This window comes from Mastacembelus armatus, chromosome 14 (assembly GCF_900324485.2).
Source record: "Mastacembelus armatus chromosome 14, fMasArm1.2, whole genome shotgun sequence".
In the NCBI taxonomy this organism is placed as follows: Eukaryota; Metazoa; Chordata; class Actinopteri; order Synbranchiformes; family Mastacembelidae; genus Mastacembelus; species Mastacembelus armatus.
In genome coordinates, this window is record NC_046646.1 from 6,090,135 (window position 1) to 6,115,051 (window position 24,917).

General features: G+C 39.2%; 1 protein-coding gene and 1 long non-coding RNA gene across 5 annotated transcripts in view; one reads left to right on the forward strand and one right to left on the reverse strand.

Moving 5' to 3' along the window:
* Positions 1-15,092, reverse strand: part of LOC113143587 (vacuole membrane protein 1-like) — a 50,108-nt gene extending 35,016 nt beyond the window's left edge. For 2 of the 4 annotated variants that reach the window (XM_026329348.2, XM_026329347.2), the window contains exon 1: positions 14,729-15,082. The gene's annotated coding sequence lies outside the window, so the exon portion shown is untranslated. Of the gene's footprint in view, positions 1-14,728 lie in introns of all 4 variants that reach the window. The other 2 variants (XM_026329352.2, XM_026329349.2) reach the window with 2 other exon arrangements.
* An 8,156-nt stretch (positions 15,093-23,248) lies between these two features.
* Positions 23,249-23,908, forward strand: LOC113142659 (uncharacterized). Its single transcript, XR_003296973.1, has 3 exons — positions 23,249-23,302; positions 23,665-23,721; positions 23,848-23,908. It is a non-coding gene; the product is annotated as an uncharacterized LOC113142659 (long non-coding RNA).
* Positions 23,909-24,917: the final 1,009 nt, after the last annotated feature.

Consider the following 24,917-nt stretch of genomic DNA (forward strand, 5'->3'; position numbering starts at 1 on the left):
TTAACAACACAGGGAAAAGGTTTTGGGATCCTCTAGAGGAAACAATGTTTGGGCTTTAGTGGTGCTGGACTCACTCTGTACATGTTGTTTTATTTAACTGTAGAGACTTACCTGTTTGCTGTGCAGAAAAACGTTCAGGTCAATAAGGCTACAGTAAAGAAGACTACATCAGAAGATTTAAATAATGAAATATGCCACATGCATAAACTGTGCACTGCTCTTCTCTCAATTTGGAGACATACAGTCAGCACACGACAGTCTCTAAAAGAGTGGGAGAGTTGACAGCACTGTGATACTGAAGGACACTGAGCTGAGCTCTGACAAGGTAAAGCTAACCCTTTCTTTTTATTGTGACAGCGTGTCTCGTATGTGTGCAGGGCACAATGAAATCAGAAGATTATCCAAAGATTGTGGAGTGTGCCCAGTGTCAGAGAGCTGTCTCTCAGCCTCAAGTCATTCATCCAAGACAGTAAAAGCTTCAAGAATGGATGAGAAGAGAAACGCTACCAGGAGTAGAAATGTTGGAACTCACCTACTAATCCAGTGGAAGCTATGGAAAGAGCTGAAGTTCACAGCTGGGAGAGGGCAACCATCAAACCTCCGAGATAAGCAGAATGCACCAACTATGAAATACAATATAGTGGATTCTTATTAGGGCAGCATGGTGGTTAGTGCTGCTGCAGGAAGGTTTCTGGTGCATAACCTGTCAGAGACCTTTCTGTGTGGAGTCTGCATGTTCTCCCTGTGCTTGTGTGGGTTTTCTCCAGGTCCTCTGGTTTCCTCCCACAGTCCAAAAACATGTATGTCAGGTTGATTGGTGACTCTAAATTGCCCATAGGAGTGAGTGTGAGTGTGTGAGGTTGTTTGTCTCTATGTGGCCCTGTGATGGACTGGTGACCTGTCCAGGGTGGACCCCTGCCTTTCACCCAAAGAGAGCTGGGATAGGCTCCAGCGGCAGGTATAGATAATGGATGGAGGGATGGATTCCTATTATGTCTGCCAGTTTTAATTTATTCAAATTTGTGTTTTTTTCTTATTTAAGTGGAAGATCACAAATCCACACAAGTACACCCAAGTGTAGCATATACATGCCCACCGAAGAGCCATGCAGCAATAACAGAGAAAAGAGGAGTAGAAAACGAACATGGTTCTAATACAGTCTCCCTTCAAACAGAACTGATTAGTGTCCGACTGTTGCTGCTCTATGAGACATTAACATACTTGAGGACCCACTGTGTTCGATAGTGCCTGGTCTGCTTTACATTTCTGGCTCATGTTTATTTACTCATTTCAATTAGGCTTCCAGAGAGTTAACAGGGGAATCAAACGAAAGAAGAGAGGTGCAGGTTGGATTTCTGGTGTGGGCTGAGGGTTGGCTGAGCTGCCTGCTTTTTTGTTTGTGACACTGCAAACTGTGACACAAGTCATTCCAAATATCCACAATGCCGCTGTGTAGAGGGACGTTTAAGGCCACACACATTCTCAATTATACTCAATTACACAGAAATACCACCATACCAGAATTACACAGCTAACAATGGTCCTTTGAATTCTTCTTTCTCTTACTGCACCTCTATTATTCCAAACATAACACAACAGGGTTCCAATAATTGATCATTAAATGGTTTAAGTTCATTTTACACACCTGTTTTGAAGAGTAATTTAATTCCCTAATTATGTCAAAGCCCGGGCTAAAATGGATGTGCTGGCCTGTTGAACAGACCAGGGTATGACGTTAATGTCTGAGAGGAACAAGGAAATGATTCTTACATATGGTCGTCGGTCATTCTACTGTGACCATGAAGTTGATAAGACCGTCTAAGAGCACAATGTTTGAATAATTTTTATACTGAACATGATCCAGTCAGTAAGAAAAAGTTACGCAACCTTATATTTCCTTCATAAGAATGTAGGCTACACACTGATCAATGATGTAGATGGACATGAAAATACAAACTCAAACAAGTCAGTAACACTATCGTGATCCCTGTAAATAAGGGCAAGTCCACAGAGTGGGCCGATGTAAGCGGGCCCTGTGTACTTTGTCTGTGCAATGTGTTTACAACTCATGCGTATGTGTGTGTAGGAAGGGTGCTCCTCGTGACGCACAATGGCAGTTTGGCATTACGCAAAGTAATCTGGCAAACCAGGGGTGGGGGTGGAACTTCCGGAGCTGTATGGGACAGGCAGGACAGGACAGGACATGAGAGGGCGGAGCAGTGGCATGTAAGGCAACAGGAAACAGCAATGTCTTGTCTGGAAATAGTGTCCTCCCTTGAGATGACACAGATTAATTTCAGTACAGGCTGTATTAGCAATCATGTGCAGTAAAAGAGTCGCATTAATAACTAAAAACACACCTAGGACTTAAAGAGAAAATGTCTGATGCCCAACACACTTGTTTTCTTTCAAAGGCAAAAGACAAAATGGAAAATGTTTAATGACGCAGAGAGAAGAGTCAAGAAAGTCCCAGCACTGACCCGTCAGACTGGATACTCCCCAGCCTCATATCCTCCCCACTGACTCTCCTGTGAGCTCATGCTGCCCTAACAGCCGCACACTCATGAAGAATGGTTGTGTGGCCAAGAAAAACTAATTGCCTTGCTCCAGCTCTATCTCAGGTAATGTGTGTTTACCAAACACACACAGACAGCTTGCCAACAGTGTTGCGTGACTTGCAGAATCTGCTCTCTCTTGCTCTTTCTCTGTCTAATGCTGTGTCACTGCCTCTCACCTTACACAAAGGCCCAGTCCTCTCATGTTGTCCAGGTGACTCACCATTAATCGGCAGCCCAGCCCACAACATCCAGGTAGTTGCATTCTGCCTGTTACTAGATGAACCACAAAGATAAAGAGGTACACGACACATCTCATTTGCTAGGAAGGCAATGTGGACAAATACTAACAGAAAAGAAACACACAGTGAAGGCAGTATTTTGTTCTTTGAGAGAGAGCTTTGTTCCTTCTTATACACTGCTTACTATAAACAAATTAGTGGTGAGGATTTATGTGTGTGTTCTAAAAAAACAATCCGCCTCATAACTATGTCTACTTTAAGATATGCCTAATGCTGAAATACAGATCAGCACTGACACAAAGTTCCTCTCTCCAGCAGCATTGTTGGCATTCCTGTGGTGACCTGCATAAACCGACGCTTGGCCTCCAAAACGAATGGGATCCCCACTCCTGGGTATTAGCACACAGCCTGAGGAGAAACACGCAGTTTGGATCCAGTAATAAAGTAAGCCTGCATGTGTGCTAATGCTATATCATCACTACAGAGTAGAGCTGTGAGAGGACTACTATCAAACAAACAAAGATATTGAGTGTGAGATTTTTAAAGAAACAATCCCTTAAATTACAGTAATCTAAAGCTCTAATTAAATTAGATGTATTTCTCTATGATGTGTGGTGATTTTAACATTACCTGCCCTGGTTAGTGATTTTAATCTCATCAGGAGCATATATATGGGTAGTTTTTCATCATGGACCCCAGTAATTATCACAGCTTCATAATATTTACTGTTTTTCAGTGAACCTGATTTACAGCTTCTCCTGTAATTTAAATCCCATCTAGAGAAATGTCCTTGTTTTTTCCATGGGAAGAGCAGTTCATCCTTATATTTCTCTTTTTTTTTTTTTTTTGATATTCATATTACATTGACACCAATAAAGGTCTATTTGGGAACCAATAAAATGGAACATTTTAAAGTCAAGTGGAGAGCAAGAGCTCATCAGATGGGCAGCTATAATCTCAGCCACACTGGTATTCTCTTTCGCTCTGCTGTATGTTCACATCTATTACAAACCACTTCCTGTAATTTGTCAACGGTTAAAATGCCGTCTGGTATGATGAGTTAAATTACATAAGAGCACTGTGAATATTTTATTCCCCACCTCCCAGTGTAATGTTATTCCCATCTCAATAAGGTTGAAGTTAAAAGCACCCTGTCAGGTGTTCTCAAAATCAAAATCAATCAAAGCCTTATTTATATAGCACATTTCTTCCATGTTCATGCAATCCAAAGTGCCTTACAGATAATTAAAAAGTTAATAAGGCAGGAAATCAGGGGGATAAATTAAAACAGTGAGACTGAGGCACACAGAAAAGATGAAAGGATTATGAGCAATGTAACATTGACCATAGAATAAGGATTTGAGAAAATAGAATTAAGAATACGAGATATAAAAATTATCATTATTATTGTTAAAAATAACAAAATAAAATATTGATGTGACCATAAAATGTTCGAAAGTGAGAGTGAAAAGGTAGGGTTCGAGTTTTCAGTATTTTCAGTTCTCAAATCCTCAGGCTGACTGTTTCAGTGACTGGGAGCATAAACACTAAATGCTGATTCACCAAAGGTTTTCATTCTGCGCTTACGAACAACTGAAAGGCTCATGCCAGAGGATCGGAGAGGACATACTGGTAGGGTGGTGCAAGAGGTGCTTTAAAAATAAGTCAAATAAAATATCAAAAGAGCTGACATGCAACTAGTGTTAAGATTAAATAAAAATAAAAAAAAGCTGTATTTTGTTTTGTCCTTCAGGTCCTCCTCCACACTTGGGCTGCATATTTCTGAATCAACTGTTACTGATATATGACATTTTGGGGGACCAGAAATAGAAGGATTACAGTAGTTCAGTCTGCTGTGTGTCACCCAGAGAAAGCAATGGGCATAATTTAGCAGTATTTTTAAGATGATAAAAACAGATTTGGTGATAAACCCCTCGTGAGCTTTGAAGTTCAATTCTGACTCAAAGATGAAACTAAGATTTCTGGCCTGTTGACATTGGGTTAATCCTAGAGAGTTTAAACTTCTTTGTTTTGAATAAATGACTTAAATCTCAGTTTTGTCTTGTTTGAGCTGTAAAATGTTTAATGTTAGTGCTCTTAGTGCTTTGGAGCACTATTTTTTATGAATTGGATCCATATTTAGTATCATGGACATTATGTGCATGACCAAACAGGGGGGCACTACATTGCACACATCCCTGATATTTTCTTTTGTCCTTATGCCACTCTTCTCTTCTCTTCTCTTCTCTTTTCTCTTCTCTTCTCTTCTCTTCTCTTCTCTTCTCTTCTCTTCTCCAGTTTTGCCTGTACACAAGGCACATTTAAAAAATCCAGCATAAAAATAGTCCAAGTTAATAGTCCAAGAGTTGTTTTGTTATCAAAGATGAGAGCACCAAGAAAACATAAAAACTTCCACAAAGATGGGCAAAGTGAGGTTAAGGAGCTTGATGCAAACAACTTCTGATGTGTAGTAAATTGTTCCTTGACCTCTATCCTGGAAAAGTGACAAGGTTCATGGCAGTTGCTGAAAGGAACTTCCTCTCAGTGCCACAGTGAGAACAAAGTGTGTGTCAGTGTGCCCACCAAAGGGGGATGTGAAAGCTGGTTGGCCAATAGCTGCTGCTGAGAAGACCGTCTGACATGGACTGTCGACTGCCTTCTCTGGTTCATAGAATCATTGTTATAATAGCTTTGAATTATCTAACACTTGACATATACACAATCCTTCTCTTTGTGTGTGGGCTAGTTTATATGTATTAGGTCAGCAGGCATGTACACTCTTAGCAACATGTAGGCGCACTGGCAGAGCCTGTGTGAGGTGGGAGCTCTTCATATTTTAAATTATATATTACCTACTGGATCATTCAGGACATGAAAACAGATATATTGGAATGAATGCACTCATGAGGAAAGTATCACGTGAAATTTCAAAAACCTGTACATTTCCATGAGGAAGTAGTGACTAACTTTTTATCCTACATGCCTTCCCAAATGAAATGCCGTGCACTAGGCTACAGTTTAAATGACCTAAAATCAAAGTCATACAATGTCAAAGGGGAAATTATACAATTCCAGGTTTATTTTTTTTATTGTAAGACTTTATCAGATGTGGTTCATAATCATCCCAGCCATCAGTCATGGCATGGATGTCTATTGTTAGTTTATGGTGGCAAATAGAGTCACTACCAAAGCCCCAAACCAGACATAAACGGGTGACCATAAACTGACCAGATCTGAGTGACCACGACCACAGGACGGTGCAGTCATTAACAGGTCGCTGTGGTTGTCAAGGGCCATTTAAGCACATTAGACACGGTCCGGCTAGCATAACCTGTGAACCACTTATTACAGTGGGAGACTGCTGGAGGCAAAGCAGGACAAACATTAGAGGTTTGCTCGTTATGAAGAAGCCCTGGTCAGGATCTCTGAGGGAGGTAAGAAAACGCTGGACTTAGGCCAGTGATGGAGCAGAGACACGGAGGAGGGGCACACACAGACAGACTGTGAGATGCAGAAATCTTGTGGACTGATGGATTATGGGTCGCTGGCAAGTAAAAATGGTTGAGATGACGAAAAAAAAAAAGGCCACCACTTGACCAAATGTGCATAAATGTGTATGACAACACAAACATTAATCACTGTTTAGTGAGCAACAAATAAAAAATATAAATAAGTTAATATAAGAAATTATAAATAAATTAAAGATTTCAATTAAATGTTTTAATTACAACAGTAAATCTGTCTTGTATATGCCACTAAACAAGCTGCCACTAAAATAGAAGGCTTGAATTTCATTGCCAAGTTTGCAATGCAACATTCTCAGTCTGCATGTATGCAAATTTTGATCTCCGTCAGTGTGTTTAGGGTTCCTGAACTCTTTGATTTCAGTCACACAATGAATCCAGTTTGCATGACATGTTTGTGGTTTGTAGATGTTTCAGATGTAATTCATCTGCTAAAAGCTTGATTTTTTAAAATGCCCCAGGCAAACAAAATCGCAATCAAGGTGTGTAGCTGCTGTTACATAGAATGAACAGTAACAAGCAAATTGTCCTTCTGGCTCTTGAACTTCAGTGTATTGAATATGCTGGTTAAATAAAGCAAGCAAAAAAGCATACGTCTTCATGGGCTTTGGGAAATTATAGCAGCCACCAGTCACTATTTTTTGACCTTTAATAGACAAAGAAAACAATTTGTCAACAGATGAACCTATGAACCTACAGATGAAGTCCTAGGTCATGCCACAGCCCTAGTATTGAATGTGGAGCTCAATAACAAACTTTTACTGACCTCTTGTTTTCTTGGTTTTGTTTTTTATTGTTTTTCATAGTGTTTGTTGTTATCCTGGTAATATACAACTGTTTTAATCAAAGGCCCTCTTTTTCTTTTTATGCCTTTGTCATCTCACTTGGTTTATTTCTTTCACTCAGATTTTTTAGTGTTCTTTAGACATTTTATTGTTTTATGCATTTCATTTTTAATTTGTTTTCCTATTCATACGTCTTTTTGACATTCCCATAGTTCAGTGTTTGGTTTGTCTCTCTCTTCTATCAGTTTTACACGGTTGTCTTTTCTTACAGGTTTGGCCAGTATTCTGGCCCTTGCATTCCCTAGGGGAGGCTCTAAATTTGGCACAGCCTCCACATAGTCATGGTCAATATTTTGCACTGGCCCTGAGTTTAGAAGGTGAAGAAGAAGATCCTTGTGATAGGGTCTGAACTGAAACTTGTACCATGTCAAGCCTTTCTTTCTTTGTTTGAAAGTGACAGCTGTACATGGGGAAAACAGCCAAATCCTGCAGCATCCACAAACAAGGCTACCTAATTATTTTACCAATAAGCTAAGACAGACTGATCAATACTTTTAATAATAATTAGGGTAAGACCAGGATTGTGACCAGTCTACCCATGTGGCTTTACATAGTCTAATCATAGTATTTTCATCACCACTGAAACATATCCTGATTATATCAGCTATTTATAGAGCACGTTACGCCGCAGTTACTCCAGAATATAAATTAAAATTTTATAGGCACCAACTAGGATATCTGTTCTTGCAAATTTTGCTGGACTAACTTAAATATGTAATTTATACATATTTATTATTGGCAAATCAAACATTTTCCAAATCCCTTTTTTGTGTGTCATAGCATCTGATGTCTAGTCCGGAAGCAATCTTTCTATGTGAAGGGCCAAATTCAAATAGTTCTGGTAAAGTCTTTCACAGCAGCTTAAAGATTTTCAAAGGTCCTTTGTGTGATACCACTTCCTGTCACAGGATTTTTCTTACATATTAAAACAAAAGAGCCTGTATTGGTTACACCACACTGACATTTTTGGGGTGATAAAAGTTAATCAAGTAACAAAGGTGATAATTCAAAAAATAGTGAGTGCCTTTTTTGTGTGAGACTGTGCCAAAATATTTTTTCCAGGCATTTTATTTTCTCATATTTATATTGAAGAACTGATACATTAAAATATCTTTATATCCACAATATAATTTAAAAAATAACATCATCTCAAGGATCCTTATATGAAGAAAATACTTTCTTTCCAGATTACTGGGAACTGACTTCATATTTATATCAAAGTAATTCATGGTTTTCATTGACTTGTGTTAATATGGGAATCCTTCACAGATTATCACTGTTGAATTTATTTATTTTTTATTACTGCAGTATGTTTAATTTGTTTTAAATTCCCTTTATTAGAATTTAACAAGTGCAATTTTTTCTGTTGCCCTCAACAGGTTCAAATCTGAAAGCTACAAATAAAGTTCTGAATGCACCAACAATTACTTTTTGTAGTAGTTTAGTTTCTGTGTGAAAAGAGTGTAACATTCTGTGAAATCAGTCTTCTTATAATAATGTATTGTAATATATTTTAACTCCATGCATTAAAACACATAACTTTTAAAGTGAGACAGTGATAAATGTGTCAGTTAGTTTAATGATCTAAAGTATTACGTAAGGTAATAAAATTCAGTTGTGGGGACTTGCTGCTTTTCTTTGATTGATGTAAAAGTATACTGAATATTTTAAGGTTTTGGACAGCTAGACAAAATTATCAACCTGAAGACCTTGCACTCTAGACCTTTTTGATGGGTATTTTTCACTGTTTTACAGGGAAACAAAAATTTTGGACCACACAGTCCATCAGGGGGAAATGGATGCTGCTGCAGTGGCTGTTGCACAGATATACCTGAGGGTAACTAAAAAGCACTGGGTGACCTTTATGGAAGAATTTCATAACAAAGCTATGCTTCAAAAAACCTGAACACCTGCAGCTTGCCAGCAGTGCTCTGGTTTGGTCTGGTCAGGTTTGGCTTATTCTGGCAGGGCTTTTGGTGCGATGCCAGACTGGCTACACACTAAGCCCATTTTGGCGCAAGAGTCATTTCCCGTGAACTGTGTGTATGTATATGTGTGTGTGTGGCTCATAGCAAAAAAAAGTTGTTGTACGTTGTATAAACAGGACTCCTGGGGCCTCCCAGACACAGACAGATGCAACTCAAAATATCTGAATATAATCAAAATTAATCTTTTTAGCTACAGAATTAAAAACAATTTTGGGGTATTTCACATTTAAGCCCAAAGTTAGAAAATTCAAATGCTGGAGCGCCATAATTTACCAGTGTAAAATCAACCATCATACAGTATCTTTATGGTATCTAAGGTATGAAAATCTACACCAGTTGAGTAGTGGGAGAATCAAATCCAAGCAATAAAATTGTGACACACTATCTACGTGCAGTTAAAATTGAATGGCTTTAAATTGAATTTAAGAGGTGCTGAAGTTAAAGTGAAAGATCTGTTACTGCCAGCCAGTGGTGAGTCAAGAGTAGCTTTTCAACCCGTCAAAGAACTACTGAATCCTGTTGTGTCACTCATGTTCCGGGTAGTATGCATGCACGGTATCAATTGTCACTGAAATGAATTATTCTCTGCCAGGTCATGTTTGACATAGAGAAAATGTCCAAAGAAGTCAAGAAAAGGTCTATATGTACACTGCATCCACACTCATCTGAATAAATTCAGCTGATTTATCAGCTCTAAGTTCTGAAACAAAAAACACAAAGAAAAAACATTTATGAGCAGAGTAAAATTTGGAGCAGTTTATAAAGACTGGCAGGAGGATGTGAGTCACAACTCAAACAAAGCAACCAGGTTTCTGTCTATGTGAACATGAAAATGACCTATTGTTTGGTAAAGCAATAGTAGTAAGGTGAGTGTGGGGGAGTACCAGCACACACATTCTCTCTCTCTCTCTCTGTCACACACATACACAAAGTTTCCCTCACACTGGGAGTCTGTGGGCACACTGCACTTAACACTATAACGGCATCTGAGTGGGAGACCTGAGGAGCAGTGTGTGAGTGTGATAGTAACATCACTGCAGGGACAGTGTGTGGAAGCCACACTCTCAGACCTGCTTGGTGCTTACAGCGATAGTTGGCAATAATTAAGGCTGTGCTCCTGGTAATTGCCAACAGCCAAAACTTAATTTTAGGGGGTTTGCTGGGGAAAATCTGTATATTCTACACAAACCTCCTCTGCAACCTATAATTTAGCAATCCTAAAAGAAACTGAATATAGAAAACTACAGAATGTTCCTTTATTTAGACAAGCCACTAGTGAGTCATGAACACGCTGCAACATGGCTATTTTTTTTTTGTTTTTTTTTTGTTATCCCATAGGATTGGTATTGTTTTCTCCTGAGAACCTGCTGACATTTATGCTCACAGAAAGACATAATATGTAAACCTCTCACTCATAATACAGCTCAAAATCAAGAGCAAGACTGAAAAAAAAAAAAAAGACTACCCTAGTTGTTATTATGTAAACAGTAACGTGCGCGGCTTCAACTATAATGACTTTAATTCTTTGTTGCTGTTGATTTAACATTGAGCACAACAATTTTCATGCTGCCCATAATGACTTAATGGCAACAGCCATTACTGAAAGTAATTTAATGGTGGATGACTCAGATGAGCTCTCTTCTAAAATATTTACAGCATTCCCAAGCTTTCTAGAGTCACACTCATTGCGTACCTCTTCTCAGCTAAAAAGAGGATTTATGGAGGGCAGTGGCACTAGTTGTCACTAGAAAAATGCTTAAAAACCTTAAGTGCTTAAGTATGGATGAACGCTGGACCCATTCATAACTGTGATGTTCATACTCATTATGGCACAGGTGCTGGGCTTTTTGCGAGTGTATAGCTGCAATGACCAGTGCCGAAATAAAATCTCCTGCATGAATTTTTTTGTTTTTGTGGTCTGTATTGAAAGAACCCACCCACTATCTCCACCCTCAGAGCAGCTGGATAAAATACACTTGATGGTGTGCCAAGAAGTGTGCTTTTTTTCTTCTCTACGCCTGAGTTGCAGGGTTTTATTTTTCTCCATTAACCTGAACTCTCCATGTACAATGATCTCCTGCAGTCTCAGTGGGACGCGAATGCTGAGAGGAGACACAGGGCAGCAATTGCCCATGTCAGGGACTAGGAAAGCTGCCACTTCTGCTCTGCTTTCATTGAATGGGATGCCTCACATGTTACTGGCTCTGCACCCCCCTCTGCTGGTTGTTTTACAATGCTCACAATATAATTTTTATTGCTTGACACCAACTAATAAGTATGTCTTCTGTTAATATGTGATGTGTGGTCATTTTATTTCTACGAGAATTATATTACATTAGTAGTGAAAAACTGTTTACTATTGTGCCTGGAGCAGAAAAATGTGATTGCACATTTACAATATCTGGAGTAAGTGAAGAAATGAGCTTGAATCAAGGAGTTAAGTCCTTTACATACATCAGAAAAAGGATGATGACAACTGAAAAGGTGGGGGACGCCACATGATGCATAAAGAGCACCACAGAAGACATGGTTATTAGGCCTGATGGTAATCACACTTTTCCACATCTTACAAAGAGCTGGGAATTACCTGCTGATACATTACCTGCTGCTAACTGCTGATTTATTATACTTTATAAAGTTGTATGGTTCACTGTTGCTCTTTGAATACATGACATATTATGGTGTCTTCTCAGATCCTACTGTCTGTTTTAGCTGCAACAGAACCTAAAATATTTAGTACAACATCAAAGCACAGTTATGAAAGCCATAAATCAGCCACATGAGAGCTTTACAAATCTTTCAAGCTCACTTCTTTCTTTCTTTTCCAGATCTTGATTTGTTAGAGAGACAATGTAAACATTCCCAGCTCTGGCCTCCATGTGAGTTAAAATGTTGATATTTTGTATCAATACAGTGATCCAATATTGCACGAAAAATACTGCAATATTTTTCTGCACATCGTAAGGCCACTGGCACCCTCTACTGACTGTCAATAGCAATGACTTGGGTCAGTTATAGCCATCTTCTGGACATTTTATTATTTATTACTAGTTTTTTACATAAAAAGATAACTTCATTCATTCACAGCAAATCAATGTGCATGTAATGCTAGTATACAAGGGGTGTACAGCATTTATCTTTCAGCTAAAATTTGACTAGTAATCTTGTTGTTACTAGATGATTTTCTTTTGCCTTCAAAAGTTCCTAGAACCCACAGCAACTACTTTAAATTATGTGTTTTATCTAAACAGCAGCCCAAAATCGAGGGGGGATTTAAGTCACAATGACATAACACAAAGATAAACATACATCCTCAAAGCTGGAACCAAGGCTATTTAGAATAAAATTTCAATTTAGCACTAAGATCATGTCTAAATGTGCATTCTTTCAGGTATTTTGACCAGCAGTTCCTCTTCTGGTTCATTTCAAGCCTTTGGTCTAAAACCTCAGAAAATATTCATCACAATGTCTTAAAGTCCAAACCTGAAACCAAATCTGAAAAGTAAAAAACTGAAAATATTACCTTTCAGGTGGCTGGAACCAGAGAATTTTTACCAGTTTTGCTGAAAATGATCTAAATGATAAACTGATTATCAAAACTGTTGTAGCAGATTTTCTAGTTGATCAGCTGAGATATTGAGTTCTACTATCAGATATACTCAGTTTGCTGAAGTGAAAAACAAAGTGTAAAGTGGATCAGCAGTGTGTTAAAAGGTCATTGTAGCACTGCTCTACATCTGTAGAGGTGCACTTGTATACCACTTACAGAGCAATTGTGGTGGTGTTTCCAAATGTTGTCATGGGTGTAAACACCCAGGCCACACCAGTTCTCATTTCTACCATATTATTAAAGTCTTATGGACAGGAAGGAAAACAATAACAGAAGGGTCAAGCAGCAAGTGTACCACTTTGCAGGTTCTAAACTTGTTTGACCCAGTAATAATCACTGACCCAGTCCTAGCTCCTAAAGACAGGACATGTCGGCTGGCAGTCTCTGGTGCTCACTAACCACAGAAATTCTTAAATCTTTTTACTGTGAGAAATCGGAAATATCTTGTCAGGACCTACAAAATTACTTTGGAATCTCAATGACTGCTTTAAACTGTGCTTGTACAAAAAATATGTATAATTATAATTCTCTGAGGTCGGTTTTGTGCTTCCTCCTTTGGTTAAGGCTTACGGTTCAAGAAAAGAAGTAGCTACTAGATCAGAGAGTGTTCCTTATTTAAACAAATATGGTTAGACTAATAACTTAGGCCAATACTGGTGTGCCAAGTTGGCCTAATGGTTAAGACACAACATGCACAGTCTTACTGCTGGCTGGGGACCCTTCTTGTCTTTCTGTCCATGTTTCCTGTCTACTTCTACAATGACTGTAGAAAAATGGCAACAATGACAAACACTTAGACTATATTTTTGTTAAAATTTGCTTTGTATTGTACATTGGCCAAATAAAGAAATTCATACAAATAATTATAAATCCTCACAGACTTCAAACTTAACAAATATATATTTGTATTTCAACAATTCCATAAAAACATCATTTATCAAATCAACAAACAACTGCACCAGTATCGGCCTTTAAGAACACTATCAGTCAGACAGCAGCTCCAGCAAAGAGCACCAAGTTCTGTCATGAACCCAGTGACACCACCTACTGCAGTAGCAGCGACGCTCACTAGATGGCAACATCCTATTTTAAAGCCATTTGGAAAAGTGAGCAAGCCCACTGAGGCAGAGTATAAAAACTCTCAAATTACATTTCAGAGCATCAGACTTTGGCTTTTAGAACTGGAGAAGGGAGGACACAGACTTCAAAGTTCTGCTCCACTGGGAAAGGGCACACAAGTCCGACAGTGGACTCCCTGATGACAGATGGACTCAGAGCAGTGGAGACAAGCAGATGTTTTGGGACCCTGATCTGATCACCAGTAACGATCTAAACGTCTCCCTACACTCAAAACTGAGCAAACACAGTGAGGGATGGAAAAACCTAAGGGGGGGGGGTGCAGAAAGGAAGAGGAAGAGAGACGGTAAGCGAACGTGGGACTGCAAGCAGAGGATAGACAAAAAGGAAAACGAGTAAGAGGAGGGAGTGTTAAAGAAAGTGAGAGTAAGCGACACAGCAGGAGAGTGTGAGGAGAGGGGGGGAGAAAGAAATGAGAGAGAGGAAGGGGGGCAATGTTTTTATCCTCATGTGCACTCAGTCAGAGGGGTCAGTGAGTGCGATTGTTCCTGGACTGCCTGTCAAAACAGTGCAGCTACCACAGTGCCTATTCATCTCCGCCCTACTCTGAAAAGCATGCGCGCACAAACCAATACTAACACGCTCATGTAATGCATGTGCAAACGCACGAGGAGCCTCAGAAAGCTTTTAATAAAGTTCTGATTAAAGCCTTAGCAACTGCCCAACAACAGCATCAACACAGTCTTTGGAGACCTGCGTCACTGCACCACCATCAGCCACTGTGTTTGAGTTTCAGCTCTGTTTAGAGATGCAAAGGCAGGGGAATAACTGCAGCGTGAAAGTGACAGGTAACTTGTTGCAGAGAGTCACAGAAAATGTTGCCTTACCAGGTAAAGGAAAAAGGTGTGGAGGCCAATGCTGAGACCCACTGAGAAGAGGATGCCCAGGCCGACCCAACAGGCACACCACAGCGTCGCTTTCCCCATGTTACGCACATACTGCAGAGGCCAGAGAGAGGGACGGTCAACCACATGGCAGAGACACATGCACAGAGTGTGAGGAAAACAAGGAGGGGGGTACGAAGAGGGGAGGGGAGGAACAGAGACAGAGTGAAAGAAGGTACAAGAGTGAAAGTGTGCAACACACAGGGCACTTTAAAGGGTGGGAGAGGGCAAGTGAGTGGTGGAGAAAGAGAGGGAGGGAGATCGAGAGAGAAAGAGAAAGAGAGAGAGAGAGAGAGAGACTTCTAGAGACAGAGGGTGTTGTTGAGTTTAGAGGACAGAGCTTTAGGGTAGGAGTGTTCAGCACACAGAAGAACAGCACTATTATTCTTTTTGGTGGCAGCCAGCTCTTACACAACTGGTAAAGTAAGGTTAGCCAAGATCTTGATATCTCTCTATCTCCTGTTTAATCACCCACAACTATCACTCTATCACCTGACTTATTCTTCCTCCTTCGAGCCAAGGCAGGTTGTCTTCAGGAAGAATGCTATGTGTAGATTACAGGAAGATGGGAGGGGACTGAGGGGTGGAGGGGAATGAGGAAAAAGACTGAAGACTCCTATTCCCAGGAAACACAGCAAAACAAAAAAAGCACATACTGCTTCTATATTTACTGGCAGTATTCTGGGAAGTGCAGTGCTAGTTATGTCTAAATGTTTCATGTAGTTACTGAGAACTGACTACACAGCTCTTTGTATAATCTCGCAAAATAATTTTTATGGCAGTAGGTTTCAAATACTAGCTCATGGCAGAAAAAAAGACAGGGGAAGGGTTCTAGACAGAGCTATAAGACAGTTTCCTGTGGTTTAAACTTACAGCTCTAGTCCTTTGCCCTGTAGACATAAGAAATTAGCAGGTAAAACTGAGCTTTGGGGAGAGTTAATAATTAAGCCATTGTAATGTAGGCTCATTCACACAAGAACACACTTGTTAGAGATGGGTGTTCATTCAGGTATCCTCCTCTGCACTCATGTGTTCCTGCAGTGTGAATCCCAATCTCTGTACTGGCAATAACATGGACAATGCTCTATAATGAAACCTGACCAGGTATTGGACTGAATTTCCATATTAGTTGGATAAGTGCTGGTTCTTGTTCTGGTTTAGTGTTTTGCTAAAGGACACATCAACCCACAGACAGGAGGAGTCAGGGTTCAAACCATCACCCCACATTGTATAGTTTATAGCGTTTGTCTGCTTAAAAAGGTGAATGACCTAAACCAAGATGCTGACCCGTCACAGCAATTCAGTATCGATATAATAGGGTATGAAAAATGCTAACACTAAGCAGTCTTCTGGTTTGTTCAGTACAGTAGGCAATGGGAAGGAGAATAAACAGGATCAGTAGTCCAAACAGAGTCTGCATTTGCTGCCAGAGCCTGGATGAAGGAAAAGAGAATGAAAATGGAAATTAGTGGATTTATGTGTGAAGTGGCAGACATGAACTGAAGGCATGAAGAAAGATAGTGAGTAGAGAGGAGAAAAGATGAGGAATCTCTTGAAGCATGAGAGAAAAAGCATTAGTTAAAGAAATTTTCATCTCAACCTTGGAGGAGAGAGACATCTGCTGGCAACTAATCATGAGACTGCAGTACAAGTACAACGTTCCCAGTTAGATAACAACAGATGGGCAACACACTGCATATAGAAAAACATGTGATACTAAAATGGTAACCTGACCACAGTGTATTTGAAAAGAGAACTGTTAGCACTTAATCTCTGACAGTGAAGAATAAACAAGTGCATGGACTCACTGTAGTCATGTTGCGTAGACTAATATCAAGAGATAATGGATTCATAGTTTATGACATTTTAATGACCTGAGTGCTAAAACTTTAATATTAAGACTTGCACTAAATTAGCCAATATTTACCCTTCCTCACACAAACTCACGATTTTGAATATTTCTGGACTGCATCTATACTAGTGGAAAGTAACATGTATCTACTTATGGGCTGTTCTTAAATATGCAATTTTAAGGTATTTCTGTTTCTTCTCCACAACATTTTAGAAGGAAATACAGCCCTGCATTTATCTGATACAGCTACTTCACAAATGAAAATCTAGTAGAGAAGGTTTATTTCTACCTTTATTGTGATACATTTTTATGATAACACATTGTTTATGTGCTTCTATACTTGCTAAGTTAACTTGCTAGTTTTAGCAATGTGAAAGGTTTGCTGTTAAGCACACATTATCCATTATCCAAGACCTTTGTTTAAATCTCTTAAAAATGACCTTACTGGTGTACTAGCTGAACTCTGTATGCCCACATAAATTCACACAATAAACTCAACAATTTTAAAACACAGTAAAAAGACTGAATATTTGAGTCTTTCTGATGTGAAAGTGTCATTAAGTGGTTCCACACTACAAAAAACACTCTTTGCTGGAAAATGCAAACAAGTATGACTGTATTTCAAAGTGGAAAACTCAATGCTCATATCTATAAACTGATCTCTCATATCTCTCAATAATCTGTGAGCCAAGGGCAACTGTATCACACTATAGATTATTAAGCATATGGCTTTATTATACAGTAATTTTGCCCATAATAATTATATACAAAATACCAGTGGACCACCTACAAACCAACAAGCCATTTGTGTCTTTGTTTCATAAGCAGAGTTCCTATTTATGTATTAAGATAAACAAGTGCAGTACTACAACTTTTCTATACACTCATATACTCGGCTGTACTGTGTTTGTGTTTGTCCTCCTGTCGCAGTTACAACTTTGTGTGTTTTGAGCACTGGTGAACAGCAGCTTCTCTCTGTCAGAACACTGCTCGTGGTGCTTGTGGCTCACCACATCCTCTTGTAGTTTAGAAAATAAACTCATCGTCCTCACAAATTTAACCACACACGCCTCCCTGAGAGTACACTCTGACCTTCTTCTGGGCTCTATGTGTCAACAAAGATTATAAGGTGTGTTAAAGGCGATGTACAACATGGGGGAATTTGTCATCAAAGTAAAACTGTGACGTAGTCTTGTCTGCTGCTTTGTGGGTGAGGAAACAGTCACTTCGGTGGAAAGACTCTGTCAGCTCTAACAGCGGTAAGGATGAATATTAATGAAGACAAAAATACACCGTGACATCTTTCTTTTTTTTCACAGCTTGTAGTTTTCATTAGGGCTCTGACTGAAGACTAAACTATGACAGAGGGAACCTTGTTGACTGATAGTACTGTGAAAACCAAGGTCACCTCCTCTCTGGTGTTATGCGTGTTTGCTTTTTTGTATTTGTAGAAGAGATTGAATGATGCCTTTTTTTTCCTGACTTTCACGCCCTCTTTTTGCCTGACAAGCAAAATTACCACCTTGAGCTTCAACTCTCTAAATTCAGTGGTCCACAATTATCTGTGCTATTGCATTAATTTATGATATACAGGTGGCCAAATGAGAAATAGAGGAAGTCCTCTAGTGCAATTCTGCAGAAAACAGGTAGTTTGTTGGGAGATTACATCCTCCTTTGGCCTCACCTCCATATCCACAGCAGAGTGATGAACAGTTCCAGGGTGAAGCAGTTGAAAGTGAGCAATGGTTTCTTTCATAACACCAGGGTTTCCTGCACCTCTATGTCCCACTGCTTTCTCTCATCCATAAGACCCTAGACAGACAGCATAAGTAGTGCAAGCAAACAAATAAACACACAAGGAATTTACATTTAAAATAAAATTCAGCAATTACAACAAACTTTTAACATCCTTTGAAAGACATTTTAGTCTGGTTGGACTAATAATAAAAACTTTAAGTATGGATTTGATTATTAGCCTATTAGCATAGGACTGTGCACTCCGTAAAGTACACTACTACATCTGAAACTCAGCCCAAAATAAACTTGCATACAACAGCACACATTGTCTCGAAATATTGACACTCAAAATGTGCGCATAAGCTCCTGCACCCCAAGCTGACCAGGGAATGTCTTCCTGCTGCATCCTGCAGATTACTGGTAACCCAATCAGGCCTGGACATGAGCTAATGAATACTTTAATTAGCATCAGTGTTCACACTGGAACACATTCAAGTCTTTTTTTTGTGTGTACAATTAGTTACAAGTTCGCCTCCCCTGGTGATCAACAGATTTTGCTGCTAATTGTTTCATTAGATTTACTCAGAAGATTCACATAAATGCATATCCACGTGCTTGCAAGCATGTGCAATAAGACTCAGGTCTCCCAGGAATCTGTCAGTTAGCAGTGAAATGAGGACTCTGACACGGATGTATGCAGCTCACCATCTGGTCGAACAGTCAATGTGTTGCGTGCATGCGTGCATGCGTGTGCGCGTCTCACACACTCACACACTCACACACACACACACACACACACACACACACACACACAGCTTAATCCCTCTATCCTGTGCCCTAGGTCTGGGCCTGTGGCTCCTGTTTCCATGTTTTCACACTTGTTGGACTAACTACACACACTGCATAGCACTGATATAACAGCAAGTCGTCCTGTCTCAGGAATTTAATATCCTAAATTTTAAAAGCTTTGATTTTACTTTTAACATAAACTTCCTATTCTTTCTTTGATGACAGTCCCATTTCCTACTAATTTAACTTTCTAAAATACCAAAAAATCTATAAAGGTATAGGCCCACCTGGTAAGTCCACCATGTTTAGGTCTCTGGTGTTATCCTCAAGGACAAACACTCAAATGGATTCTTAGCACTGAACAAAGTGAGTACTTTGTGGGACTGAAAGAGTGTCACAGAGGAAAATAAAAAAAATTTCAGACAATTAGACAGCAAGGCATTTGGAGAATACTCTTGGCCCTCTCAGGGAACCACAAACAGGTTTTTCATCCCAAACCTTAAACCTTTAACACCAAAGGTTCTGCAACAATTCTTCAAGCACAATAGCACTTAATGTACTCTATCATTTCTCCCTTTGAACTGAGAGGAACTATGTTTTGTCCAACAAAAGAGCCAAACAAAATGCATCAATGTGCAATGTCCTATTAGTAAAACCAATGATAGAAGTTGTTGCCAAACAGGTCACTCTGGGTAAAAACTGCACATTGGATGCGAGTGCATGGTTTACACTATGCTAAGTGTTATTTAATTTAAATGCATTTTTTCCAATCAATACTCTGCAGACCGTTTCATAACAACACTGCTGCTTGTCTGAGACACAGTAGCACAGCACTGCACCAGCAGTTGATTGCGCAATCACTTGTACCAAAACAACCCAGACCTGTTGAGTAACTCTACGTGAGAGACAATGAGAAACTCAACTGAGTTGTGAGTGAAATGTAATAAGCTATAATCAATGTCGACATTTCAAATGGAGATAACCTCACTGCACTGGAGGAAGTTATAAATTTACAGTGTGTAAAAATAAATAGGGCTCTAATATAGCAGCCTGGTGTGACTTAACAAAGCATTATGCAGAAAGAGTAAACTCACCGTTCAGCTGATGTTTAATCCACACTGAGCTCTGAACTCAAGTAAAATCTGTGCTGGAGGCCCTGTGGCAATGCAGGGCAAAAGTATGCTATCCATGAACTGCATCATAACTTGAATGCAGGGTGTGGTGATGGAGGGGGCCAGTCAGGGATAGAGTACTGATACAGGGTTACTGGGGGAGGGGAGAACACACAGACAGAAGGCAGAAAGAGGGAGAGACTTCATCATTTGCATGGTCAAACCTACAGAGAGCCAGTCTAATTAAAGGTCTATAAATAAGTGGATCTCTTTCCTGGAGCGCACTTCTAACATTTCTCAGTTCTCAGTAGGTTTCCCACAGAGAGTGAATGAATGGCATTAGGGGAAAGTAAGCTCAGCTAGCTTCCAACAAAAAAGAAAAACTCACAACATCACATTTTTCAGGTCATTGTTCAGGTACTGCCAAATTTGAATTTCAGCACCATCTTATTTATCAGAAAAACAAAAGTATTCCAAAGCATTTTCTGGTGATTGTACCAGGTCAGTCTATTCCCACTGGTGGAACATGTTTCTGATTGGGCAAAAAGACAATTCAGAGGTTTTGAGTTACTCTTTAGGAAATACTAGAGTGATCTTGAAGAAATGGGTTTTAAGAGGGTAAGGCCTCCTGTGTCATTTATGACAGCACCATAGCACTTCAATGAGAGTGTATATATTCTATATTAATGTGCTAAACATGGATGATATTTGTGTCAAGAACAGCAGATGGCAGCAGCCCAGGAGTAATGAAGGCAGAACAGTCACTTCCTAGAAGGGCTTGATAGATTGCTTAGAGGTCACATTTCTGAGAGGCGAGTCAGGTCATGGAAACATCAGATTTAAAGGAACGGAACTGTCAAACTAAAAAATGATGCGAGACAGAAAAACAGACACAAAAGCAGGAAACTGACAAATGCATCCAGTTAAAGATACACTACAATGTAGCTGAGAAACCACATTTATATATAAAAAAGTAAAACTATTTATCATAAATATAACCATATTCCAGCCCATATTCAGCACACAATCTATAAGCTGAATCTTCACTGCAGGTATTTGTTGTCGTTGTGCCTATCACTGTCCCAGTAACAGGCATGCTATACATGGACTGACACATAAGGGGAGGAAAATGTTTACAGGAGATGGCTTAAACTACTCGTACCTCATGATGAAGGGCCACTTTGTTGTTTGTCATATGCTCATTATAAAATGCTAAAAATAAAACAAACAGCTCTAAACAGGCCTTCAGTGCATTGCATCATGGGATACTGTGTATATCAAGAGCGTACAGTTTTACAAAATTAGGTAACTTGCCTTAATATGACCACACATTTACAACTTAGATTAGGTATGTAGTATGTACTAGGAGTATTCAAGTGTAGAATCCCAATCACTGACACCACTGACACTGATATTAAACATTATTATTATTTATATTAATATACTTGTAACATTGTGAACATTATAATATTGTATTTAATATATTACAGACCACAGACCATATTGTTGAGGTTGATTAATATATCTAATTTAGTTAATGTGGTGAAACTGTGTGGTTTTGAGGGCTCGTGTTACCCACACTGTGGGGACATTGAACTGTTTACACACACACATCACATTTTAGGCAAAGATTTGCTTTAAAATTAGATATTGCTGAGGTTGGAGTAATGGTTAGAAATAGACAGATAATGGTTATGATTACATGTGCATAGTAATTCTCCAGGGAAAGATGTTCTAAGTCAATGTAAAGTCTTATCAAGGAGTGTGTGTGTGTGTGTGTGTGTGTGCATGTGTGTGTGTGTGTGTGTGTGTGTGTCTGTGTTCTGCTCTGAATCAAATAGTGTGATGTCACAAAGATGGAGAATGCGTTGTTATGACATCACAGCAGTTTTACCTCAGAGAGAAGCTGAACTTTTCATTTGCTAAACCAAATATTAGATACAACACATCAACTTTAACAGCATCACATCTGAAATTTCAGCAGAACTAAGACCACTGCAGAGGAAGAAAAAGACAGGATGGTGGTAGTTCATTTCATAGAGCTGGAAGAAATTGTTGTAAATGAGAAGCAAACACAAGGAAGTGAAGAGGAAAAAAATTTCGAGTGAGCATCCCAGAGCAAAACACTGATTATTGTATATCAGTCTTCTTTGACAATATGTGCTCATGACACCTGACAATATAAAACCTGATACTCTGGTGTTTCTGAAGGGAACAAGAAGAGCTGAGGAGAAAACTGCTTCAGGCTAGAGCCAAATACAGAGAGGAGAAGGAGCTCTATGAATGCATGGTTGAACATGGACTGGAAATCGAAAAGCTCAGAAATGAAACAGAAGCTGAGAATAAGTTCCTCACCAGCAAAATTCAACAGTATGATACCTGACTAACTAAACTTTCCTTTTCCTCCATCAGAAGCATCATGGCAAGAAGAGTGACTTATCTACACGCTGGCCATGCTTGACTCTAAAATACACCATCTGTGTAATGTTGTTAGGCTAAGAACCAGAGTTTACATATTACATTCTCATGAATTTCTTTTATAAAATGACACAATAGTTTTGGTATATGATTTTGTATTCAGACTCCAAGAGAAGCTGGCACATATACGAAAAATGTGGGAAGATCATGTTGAAGAAACCCTTCAGGAGCAAGAATGCACTGTGAAGGACAATGTCATTTACATTAGGAAAAAAGTGAGTGACCTGGTTCTACTTCATCTTCTAATATGCTTCGCTTTTTCATTTTCCATGTCATGTCTATAAATGATTTAATTGCTTCTCTTGGTTCTGTACAGGAAAGGGAGATTCAGAACCAAAGGGAGAAAAATGAGGGTTTGACTGCAGAGGTATGATCTCTGACTCTGCCATATGTGTATTTATCCTCTTTCTCGCCATTTACATTAAAGTTTAGTGTTAAAACTAACTGAGAGGCATTTCACTGCTTGTCTTTCAGTTGGACAAACTCCATCAACACAATAAATACCTAGAGGAAATTTTAAATCTGAGCACAGCTGAACAGGAACTGAAGGTAAAACCATGTCACTTTCACTTATTGTTTGGCAGTGTCTGTTCAGATTCTTACTCATCTAGGTAACACTTTATCTGAAGTGCTGATGTTGCCTGCTGAGCTTGCCCGATGTATTGAGGAGTTGAGGAGTTTCTTCAGTTGTGGCGGACTGGTGTGGACACCTGATACTCCACACCAGTCCGCCACAACTCAAGAAAGTCTTCAGATGTGAGAGAAATACCTAAAAGATGTGATTTATCATTATATTACCAATATGTACTAAAGTACTTTTACATACTCCACCTGTTGCTTACCTGTCCATATGCCACATTCATAGTAGTAGCAGCAAAGTAACCCAGTAAATGTTGGCGTATGTTTTGTAGGACAAACTGAAGAAGCTTCACGAAGCCCTCCTTAGTAAAAATGATGAAATGGAGAAGGTATGAACAACTTTATAAAACCTTCAGAATATATAACTTGTAACATTTCTCTTAGCTCCAGTTTCAACATCACAGTTGTTGATGAAGTGATAAAAATGTTCATCTGAGTTACTTTGTGTCTGGCAGATATCCACCACCTTGATTCAAAACAATAATAAGATAGAGGAGTACTACAACACCATTGACGTATGTACCACACAGAGTATAATTTGTGTGTGTGCCTTCTTACTGTGTCTCACTGTATCTATTGGCATTTCATCTTTCCCCTGCAGGAGCTCAGGAAAGATCAGAGAGAACTTCAAGCACAGCTGAGAAGCAGATCGGAGATACTATAAATACAGCATTACATTTTTGTTGCTGATGGTTGTTGAACAGTCTCACTTGTGTACATAACTACAGTTTTAAAATAACTCAGTGCTGATCATCTTGGTTAGCTAACTGCACTGAGCAGAAATCTGGGTGAAACTGCCTGTTGGTTCACATCTTTCTGTTATTTGGTTTGACAGAACCAAAACATTAAGCGAACAAAAACCACCACTGGTCAAGACATTAAGCGAACAAAAACTGCCACTGGTCACTCCAGCAACGGTGAATATCCAGACACGGGTAGGTGGCTTTTTTGACCAAGGACACAGCCAGGCTGGTTGTTTCTGCTTGTTCCCAGGCTTTGTGTTAAGCTGACTGACTAGCTGCTGGCTTTGTGCTGTCAGTCTTTTCAACCAACTCCCAGTAAGAAAGAGAATGAGAATAGTTTTTAAGTTCTGTCTGTCACAGGAGTAGGATTACTTCTTAGATAGGTACTGAAGTTTTCAACCTGTATTTTTAGGATGAGGAGCACAAGGATGAGAAGCCCCCAAAGACATTCCATTTTTTTTCCTGTTAAAGGGATTTTTGGGAGTTTTTCCTTGCCCTTTTGAGGGGGTGCTATTTAAAAGTTTAACCTGGCAATATATTTCTAGACTTTAGCTTGATAAATAGCAACCACACAAAGATCTATGGCTAATAAGATGTAGTTTTACAATTAATACATACATATTTTTCTATCTATTTTTATTTACACAAGACTTTGAATAATTGAATAGTTTGAATAATTAGTATGTGTTTTACATAAACTATTTTTTTAAGAAAAGTTTTTTAAGAATGCTATTTTTGCAAATGTATTTATCTAGAAAATCACAATAAACTGATAATGAGTA